Source organism: Miniopterus schreibersii (genome assembly GCF_964146895.1).
Source record: "Miniopterus schreibersii genome assembly, chromosome: 12".
Classification (NCBI taxonomy): Eukaryota; Metazoa; Chordata; class Mammalia; order Chiroptera; family Miniopteridae; genus Miniopterus; species Miniopterus schreibersii.
In genome coordinates, this window is record NC_138112.1 from 68,286,537 (window position 1) to 68,295,608 (window position 9,072).

The following is a 9,072-nucleotide window of genomic DNA, read 5'->3' on the forward strand; positions in this document are numbered from 1 at the left end:
TGCCTGGGACCCCCGCCAGGCCCTCAGTGGCCACAGCCAAGGGTCTAAGCTTTGGGAGGGAGGCAGGCAGGCAGGCAGCCCTGGGATGGGGGAGGGAGGGTGGCAGGATCTAAGCAAAAACCTGGCTGAGCAGCTGGGGAAGGTGGGGGGAGGGGCTCCTCCGGACTGGGAGCCTGGGGAGAAGTGAAGCGGGGTGGGAGGAGGTGGGCTACACTGGCTAAGGAGCTTGGGGAGTTCCCTCCAGGGCGCCCACCCCTTCAATCCTGCCCAGACGGGAACGCGATTCCTCCCTTCCTTCCCCCATCCACCTCCCCCCCAGAGCCCACTGGCAGGCTGTGTGGCCCAGGGCACTGCCCTCCCCCTCTCTGGGCCCAGTTAGTAATCCCCAGGACCGGCCCACACTCCCACCCAGGGTTGTGAAGAGGTTGACAGAAGGTGACAGAGGTGACAATCCGGTGCTTGGCACTGCCTCAACACTGCAGTGGTGTGAGGAGGGGGGCTGAAGGAGGTGAGGCAGGCACATCTGTGAGTGGTGCTCTGGGGGAGGGCAGAACAGAACCAGGCGGAGGTCAGCAAGGAGACCCCGGGCTTCCTGACACCCACACCGAGGAAATCTGACTCCCTGAGCAAAGCAGGAACTGGGAAGGAAGGGTCGGCAAGACCTTAGTTGAGGCAGACATGAAAAGGTGATTTGGCTCCCTGGACCCATGAGGGGGCAGTTTCCAGACCCAGAGTCCAGGTTGTTTTTCCGGAAGCCAGGATGGGGACCTCCCCTCACCCTCACCTGGGCAACAGCCAGCGCCCTCTGGCGGTGGCAGTGTGAACCAAAGGGTCCCACCTCAGCCTAGCCTCAAATGTCCTCCAGGGAGGCTAAGCCTGGTACCCTGAAGAGCCCTTTCTCCTGGGGCATGCGCATGGAATCAAGGTCCCCCTGGGCCATTTGGAGTTACTGAGCTGTAGATCCAATCCCCAGCAAGCCCCTCTCCCCCCAGTCCAGAGCCAAGAACCTTCCAGAATAAAGTCAGGTGGAGTAGAAACCCCCAGTGAAATGGCAGAGGAGACAGGGAACAGCAGGAAAATGCAGGCGCAGTGCGGGCCAAGGATCTCAGACCTTGCTTGTCGCTTGCTGTGTGGCATGTGAGGTGAGTGATTTGGCTTCTCTGAACCTCAGTCCCTCCATCTTTCAAAGCGAACAGTAATTCTGACCTCATCTGATTGTTGGGAGGATCCAGCACCATCTTAGCTGGAATGTAATTAGAGCCTCAGTTGATGCTGTTTTCCTTCTGAAGCAGGGGCCCCCTACTGAGCACCCCAAGCAAGGCTGGAAACCCCTTTACTGCTCTGTGAGGCAGCCCATGCGCTGTGGGCCAGATGAAGGCCATCACCACCTGGGGCTCCTGGGGCTGACCTCTGGAGCTAATAGCTCTTCCTCTGTGACATTTGACACTTGACATCCTCCCTTCAGATTTGTTGACTGCTCCAGATTCCTGCCCTCAGTGTGATTTCTCCAATCCAAGGACACACACATAGCTGGATGCGGATTCTTAAACACTGCTTCGATAATGTCCCGCTCCTGCTCAGTAACAGTCCATGGTTCCCTATTGCCTTCCAGCCAAAGTTGGAACTTCTCCTCTCCCTGCTCAGTACTCAAGGGCTTTATAGCCTATTTCTGATCCAGCCAAACAGGTGTGCTTACCATCTGCTGATCCCTACCTGGTGCCCCAAAATGCCCCATCCACCTTGCAAACTCTGGCCCTACCCACCTATTTGCATGCCCCATGCCCAGCCTGGCCCTTGGGACTGCTGGCTCCTGCAGGCAAGCTGTGCTCTGATAGGGCACATCCAGGGCTCCTGGGCTGGCAGTGAGCATCCTTCCTGCTCCCCACTCAGGCTCCTCCTGCACCCCCACCCCCACCCCCCGGCTGCATGGCTCTTAGCACATGACCTTGCCTCCCACTTCCAGAGAGAATTGAGGCCATCTGGCAGGAAGCCCTCTGAGGCTGCCCCCACACCCAGAGATTCAGCTGCTTCCCTCTCACCTCCAGGTGTAGATGTACCTTCCCCCTTCAAGGCCAGCCTAGTTCCCAAGCTCCACATCACACACACACACACACACACACACACACACACACCCCTCCCTCCCTCCATGATCACTTTTAACCACCCCTTTCAGCTAAAGCTACTGCTTCCTTTTCTTTGGTTAAGCTGGGCTTCCTAAGAGAGTTGTTCTCACCCCTCCATCGTTGTCCTCACCTCCCACTCACTTCCCAACCCCAGGCAGTGCCACTTCACCCTCTGCCACTCCACAGAGACTGTTCTTGCCAAGGTCACCAGCGACTGTTATCTGTAAACCGAAGGACATTTGGCAGTCATGGCCTCACTCCACTACAGAGAGGGCCACCCCTGCTCCTAGGCGTCAGCTTCCCGCTGGCTGCCCTCCTGGCTGCCTCCAAACCCTACTGTTGGTCTTTCAGGTCACTCCACATCCTTAAATCCCCAGGCTGTGGACACTTTAATCCCCACCCCTGGCCCAGACACACACCCCCAGGTTCCGGATCCCCATATCCAACCAACTGCCTTCTGGGCATCTGAGCTGGGTTATCTCTCAGACAGCTCAAGCCAGTCAGGCCAAATGGGTCCCAGCCTCAACCACTCACTTGCACTGCCTGCCCCCTCCCAGTTCCACTTCCCGCTGGTACCCAAAGTGGGTACTTGGGAGCTGCCCAGGCCTCCTCTCTGCTTCACTTCCACGCTCATCAGTCTCCAGCTCCTGTCCCCCTCCTCACACAGCAGCTCCCTCTTACCCTTTGTTGAAGCAGCTGCCCGCTGGCCTCCCTGCCTCCCCTCTTGTCCCCCTTTCATCTATTCCTATTCAGCAGCCAGGGTGATCTTTCTCAAATCCAATCTGGTCAAGTCAATCCCGTTTCTCACTATCCTTGGATTAAGTGCAAGCTCCCGAAAGGGACTCTTTCCTTCCAAATCTGGCCTCCTGACCTCCGTTCCCCCTCTGCCGTCCCCCTCTGAGGATCAACGTGATGCTGCGGGGTTGACCCCACCCCAGTGTCAGCCTTTCCCAAGGTCCTGGACACCATGATTGGTTCAGAACGTGGACCAGCGACCCACAATGGCCCCATCAGCGCGCTGCACATACGGGACAAAGGCCAGGGGCTGGGCCACCAGTGCTGGCTGCCATCTTGGGCCCTCGAGGACAGCCAGCTCCGCGCAGGGCGCCCCAAAGGGGTGGAAAACCCTGGTTTCTCAGCGGACACCACCGAGTCACCGGATCGACCTCATCGGAAGCCACTGAACCTCTAAACTTTTTAGTCACATGAGCCGATCAATATGATTGAGCTGGTTTATTTCAGTCTCTGTCACTTGCAACAAAAGCTCTGAAACAATCTCTCTCCACACCACCCGCTTGAACTTACCTTCAGCAGCGCTGGGCAACCTGCCCTTCCCGACTAATTCGCATTTGTCTTGCAAAGTCGAGCTCAGATATCACCTAGCCCAGGACATCTGCCCCCTCCCCTGGTCAGCACAAGCCGCTCTAAGGTAACCACCTACCTGTCTGCCTGTCTGTGCCCCCCCAGGCTGTGAGCCCAGAGAGGGTGGGGCACCTTCTTCCCCCCCTGTGCATCCCAGCAGCTGGCAGGGAGCAGGTGCTTAACCAAGGCGGAGGGAGTCAGCATCGGGTGTCCCAAGCACCGCCTCCTCCGGAGAGCCCTCCTAGCTGCCCCAGCTCTCCCTCCGCAGGTACCCACACTGCCAGGTGCAAGGAGACAATTCCTGCCAAATCTCCCCTGACTTTACCAACACATTAGGGGCTCCTTGTTGATGAAGTCTTGAATAATAATAGAAAGAGCCAAGTTCTTATAATAATAGAACAGCCAGCTTCTTTGAGTGCCTATTTTTTTTTCACAGCTACATACTCAGACCTCAAATTAGTACAAGTACATAGATGTTTAATAACTGTTGTTGAATAAATAAGTGGATGAACAAACAAATGAATTCAGTACTTAGAGGTACCAACCATTGTGTGTGAAATGCCTTACCTAGGCCCTGGCCGGGTAGCTCAGTTGGTTAGAGCATCATCCTGACAGGCCAAGGTTGCAGGTTCGATCCCTGGCACATACAAGAATCAACCAATGAATATATAAATAAGTGGAGCAACAAATCAATGTTTCTCTTTCTCCCTCTCCCCTGCCCTCTTTCTCTAAAAATCAATCAATAAATTTTTTTAAACTGTTCAAAAAAACAAAAAATACCAAAATGCCTTACCTAAGTTACCTCGTTTTCCCCAGCCCAGCCCTATGAGGCAGGCATTCTAATTAGTTTCATTTTATGGGTGAGGAGCTGAGACTTCAGAAAATGGCTTGCCTAAGGTCTCACAGCTTGAAAGTGGCAGAGCTGAGACCAATCCTGAACCAGCTGAGCCAGAGCCTTGCTTTCCATACCTCTGCACCCGCATCCTTTCCATGAAAATGCTTTGGGCTGTTCCTCCACTCAGTGGTGCTTTGAGAAAAGCAGACATCTTACTATCCCTCCTAAGAAGTGTGGAGGTTGGCGGTCACCACATGGACAATGCTTGGTGGTCATCGAGGCCTCAGGTGCTTCTCATGTCTCAGTTCTGCCTCTTGTACCTATCAGAAGGTTTCCCCTCATGGTCACTAGATGGCTGCAGCTGCTCCGAGCCTTCTACCCTTGGAGCCCAATTTCCAGAGTGAGAGGAGAGGCACATAGGGCAGGGGCTTTCTCCTTGGCATCTTTCTTTTATCAGGGAGAAATATCTTTCCCAGGAGTCCCTGAGCAGGCTCCTACCCCTTAAACCAATCCCTCGCAAAGGTGCCTAGGCTTCCATGGCATTGGACCCCATCAGGTTTGTGCTCCAGCACACCTGCCATGACATCCAGGGATCTCCACGTCACCTGAGCGGAGCTGGGGGTGTATTAGCAAGGAAGGAAAAAGCATGGCTGTTGGGTAGGCAGGGAACCCTGGCCCCCGCTGCCCACCCCACCACCCTGACGCAGCACCCTCCTGGCATCAGAGCGTTCTTATTGGCAGAACTACAAATAGGAGAAGGGGATGGGGGGTCTCTTCCCTGGCAGACATGGGCTCTGGACCTGAAGTCATGGCCCCCAGGTGCCCACCTTTCCTAAAATGAGAACCAGCAAAGAGGAGGGACAGCTCCTGCTGGACAACAGGCTCATTAGGCTCAGTGGTGAGTCTGCTGGACAGAAAACCTGGAACAGACAGATGAGTTGATGGGCTGTGAAGTTTGTAGCTTAGATGTATTCAGTTATTCATTCAACAAGCATTTACTGTGCATCGTCTCCTTCACCTCCTCCCTCTCCTCTGCAAAGCCTTAGCCAGCAGTTTCGGGGGACAAAGTGCCTGGAGACTGCTGGTGAGGACTCCGGTCTACACCTTGTTCTGCAGAAAGGGTGCCAGGAGGGATTAACAATGTCTGCCAAGGGCACAAAATCCAAAGTCGGTGGAGGAGTCAGAGAGAAAGACAGAGGCTGGGAAACAGAACGAATTATGGGCAGAAAGACAGTGGCCCTAAAGAGGCGGTCCTGAGGTGTCATAGGTTGAATGGTGTCCTCCCCCAAATTCCTATGTTTAAGTCCCCACCCCCAGTACTTCAGAATACAACCTCATTTGGATATAGGGTCTTTCCAGAGGCAATCAATTTAAAGTGAGGTCATTAGGGTGGGCCCAACTCCAATATGACTGGGGTCCTTATGAGAAGGGGAGATCTGGACCCAGACAGCCATGGAGGGGGAATGCCACGTGGACATGAAGATGGCAGCTACAAACCAAGGACAGCAGCCTGGACAGATCCTTCTCTCACAGCCCTCAGAAGGACATGACCTTGCCAGTCCCTTGATTCCAGACTTCTGGCCTCCAGAGCTGTGAGACAATAAGTTGCTGTCGTTTAAGCTGCCCAGCCTGGGATACTTTGTTACAGCAGTTCTGGGAATCATGCATGAAGCCATGGCCTCTAGGTACAGGGTCTGTTCAGATTGGGCATGACATACCCGGACAAGGGCCTGAAGAGGCTGTGGGCCCCAAAGTCAGGACATCTCACCCCCTCCCTGGCTGTCGAGGAGAGGTAGACTCAACGATACCTGGTCCCTCTCACCTTCCCGAGGCCAGTGAGGCCAGCTGTCACCATTAAATCCAACCACCCCTTGTCTCCTGCTGACTTTCAGTGCCAAGGGTGGCGCCTGAGGACCTTGAAGTTGAGAACAACAAGCCATGAAGTTTAAGCGGGGCCTTGTATCAGTTAGGTAGCAATAGTTCTGCCTAACAGATGACCCTGAAGCTTCCGTGAATCAGAACCTCAGGAATGATTTTACTGGGTGGTTCTGCTTCTGGGTCTCCCATGGGGTTGCCACCAAGATGTTGGCTGGGGCTTCAGTCATCTGAGGCTTGGCTGGTGTGGGACGACCCTCTACCAAGGCGCCCACTCCCTGGGTTAGCAGGTTGGGGCTGGCTGCTGGTGAGGAGCCTCAGCACCCTCCCAGAGGGCGGCTGGCTCCCCCACAGGGAGCGGTCAAACACACCAGGCAGACGCTTGGTCTCGGGCTTTAGAACCTAGTCTTAGAGTCCCACACTGTCGCTTCTGCAGTATTTTTTTGTCACGCAGCTCAGCCCCATTCAACGTGGGAGGGGACTATACAAGGTCCTGAATGCCAGGAGGTGAGGGTCTTGGGGCCATTTGGGCGGCTGGCTCCTGCAGGCTGGATAAGAGCTCTGGGACTCTAGGGGGTTCTGGGGGCAAAGGTCACAAAAAGAAGAGTCTTATAGATTAAGCTTGGGAAAGATAGACACTTGGGAGCATGTTAGTTTTCAAGGGTGCCATAAACTAGATGGCTTAAAACAACAGTAATTTATTTTCTCACAGTTACAGAGGCCAGAAGTTCAAAATCAAGGTGTGGGCAGGGTTGGTTCCCTTTAGAGGCTCTGAGGACAATCCTATCCACGCCTCTCTCCCAGCTTCTGATGGCATCCTTGGCGTGAGTTGCACCACTCTGCTCCCCACCTCTGTCTCCACATGGCCATCTCCTCTGTGTCTCTGTGTCTCTGTGTCTCAAACCTCTCTCTCCTTTCTCTTATAAGGACATCAGTCACTGGATTTAAAGCGAATCCTAAATCAAGGATGGTCTCATCCTGTGATCCTTAATCCTATTTCCAAACAAGGTCTCATTCACAGGCACCAGGGGTTAGAACTTCAACATATCTTTTTAGGGGACACAATTCAACCCAGTACAGGAGGCATCCCCATGGAGGGGCTGGTTGATGCCATGACCTAATATCTCCATCTGCTTTGGCTCAGGTGTCACCTCCTCTGGGGAGCCTGTTGTTATCTTTCCTTTGTGCCCCACAGGCCTGTGCCTGCCCCCATCACTGCCATTATTCCTTCAACTAACATTTACTGAGCACCCACTCCACATCAGTCAGGCACTGAGTTGGGTCCCAGGGGTACAGCAGTTAAGGTTGCCAAATTTAGATTTTTTTTTAAATTTTTTTTTTAGAGAGGGGAAGGGAGAGGGAGAGAGAGAGAGAAGCATTGATGTGAGAGTGATACATTGATCAGCTGCCTCCTGCCCACCCCCTGCCGGATCGAGCCTGCAACCTAAGCATGTGACCTGACTGGAATCCAACTGGGAACTTTTTGGTGCATGAAATGATGTCCAACCAATAGAGCCACAGCAGCCAGGGCTAGGTGGCCAAATTTAGCATATAAAAATACAGGGCATCCAGTGAATTTCAGACAAAGGTTGAGTTTAAGTTTGACCCATGTATTGTATCTAGAAATGCTAACAGCAGCAGGGGAGAGAAGTGCAGCCCCCAGCTGCAGGGTGCCTGCAGTCTCGCGGGGAGACAGCAAAGATAAGTGGCTCCAATGCTGTGTGACAGAGGACCAGGGGGCAAACAAGGCATCGGGAGACTCCAGGAAGTGTGACTGGGCCAGCTGTCCGAGCAAGAAAAAGGGCCCCAGGGGTGAGGAGGAAAGACACTTTAGGTGAAGGGAACAGCAGGGCCAAAGGTGGGCGTGGAGAGGGCGACTTGGCCAGGTGGGCAGCGGCCGAACACCCTAACTCCTAACAGTCTAGAACCTTGAAGTGCTTTAACTTGCCTGGCTAGAAGTGCAGTTTAGAAAGAGGGGGATCGTGGTGTCACGGATACCAAGGAAAAAACAGTCCTTCATGGAAAAGAGTAAATAATGCCAGAAGTCAGAGGGAGGCCCAGAAAGATAAGGACCTGGATGTGTCCCTTGAAATTAGCAAAACTGCTGGAGGCGGCAGGGAGAGGCTTCTGGTGGCGGCGGAGGTGGAAACTGAAGCCGGGCTGCGGAGGGTGGAGTCAGTGGCATGAGAAGTGAGGCAGTAGGGACAGGGTAGGCCACTTTTTCCAAATGCTTTTGAGTGAGAGGGAGGGCCAGCGCGGACTGGAGCTGGAGAGGAGCTGGGTTGAGAGGCTGAAGGAGGCGGGGAGGCCTCCAGGGAGGGGCCCTGAGGGGATGAAGCCCAGAGTAGTCTGGCCTTGGAGGAGGCTTAGCTCCCCAGGTGGCAGGAAGCGGAGGGTGGGGAGCATTCAGATTCTTTTTGGGAAATCAAGGAACTCTCAGAGCCAGCTGATCACATAGTACAAAGTCTGCTGTGCTGTGACACGCCCGCCCCTGGGCAGGGTTATCTCCCAAGCCTGTTCTTCAGCTCAGATGACAACATGGAGCACAAAGTGGCCCTGAGCCTGTGCTGAACAAATGAACAAATGAATAGCTGGGAGCAGCTGAGGGCACTAGAGTGACAGGAGGGCAAAGGACAGTATTTGGGGAGTGGCTGTCTTGGGATGAAGGGAAGGAGAAGGAAGAGGAGTCCAGGAAGGAGGTGGGAGGCGTGCAGGGGCAGAGGGGGGGAGACAGTGTCCCTGTGCAGAGGGTCAGAGAGGAGGAGAGTGGAGAAGGGCCCCTGGGCCCTGCGTGGGAGCTGGAGGGAGTGGCTAATGCAGTGTAGACAGGCTGGTCAATAGGGGCAGATGTTGGGCAGGGAATAGAGGAAGGGAGGG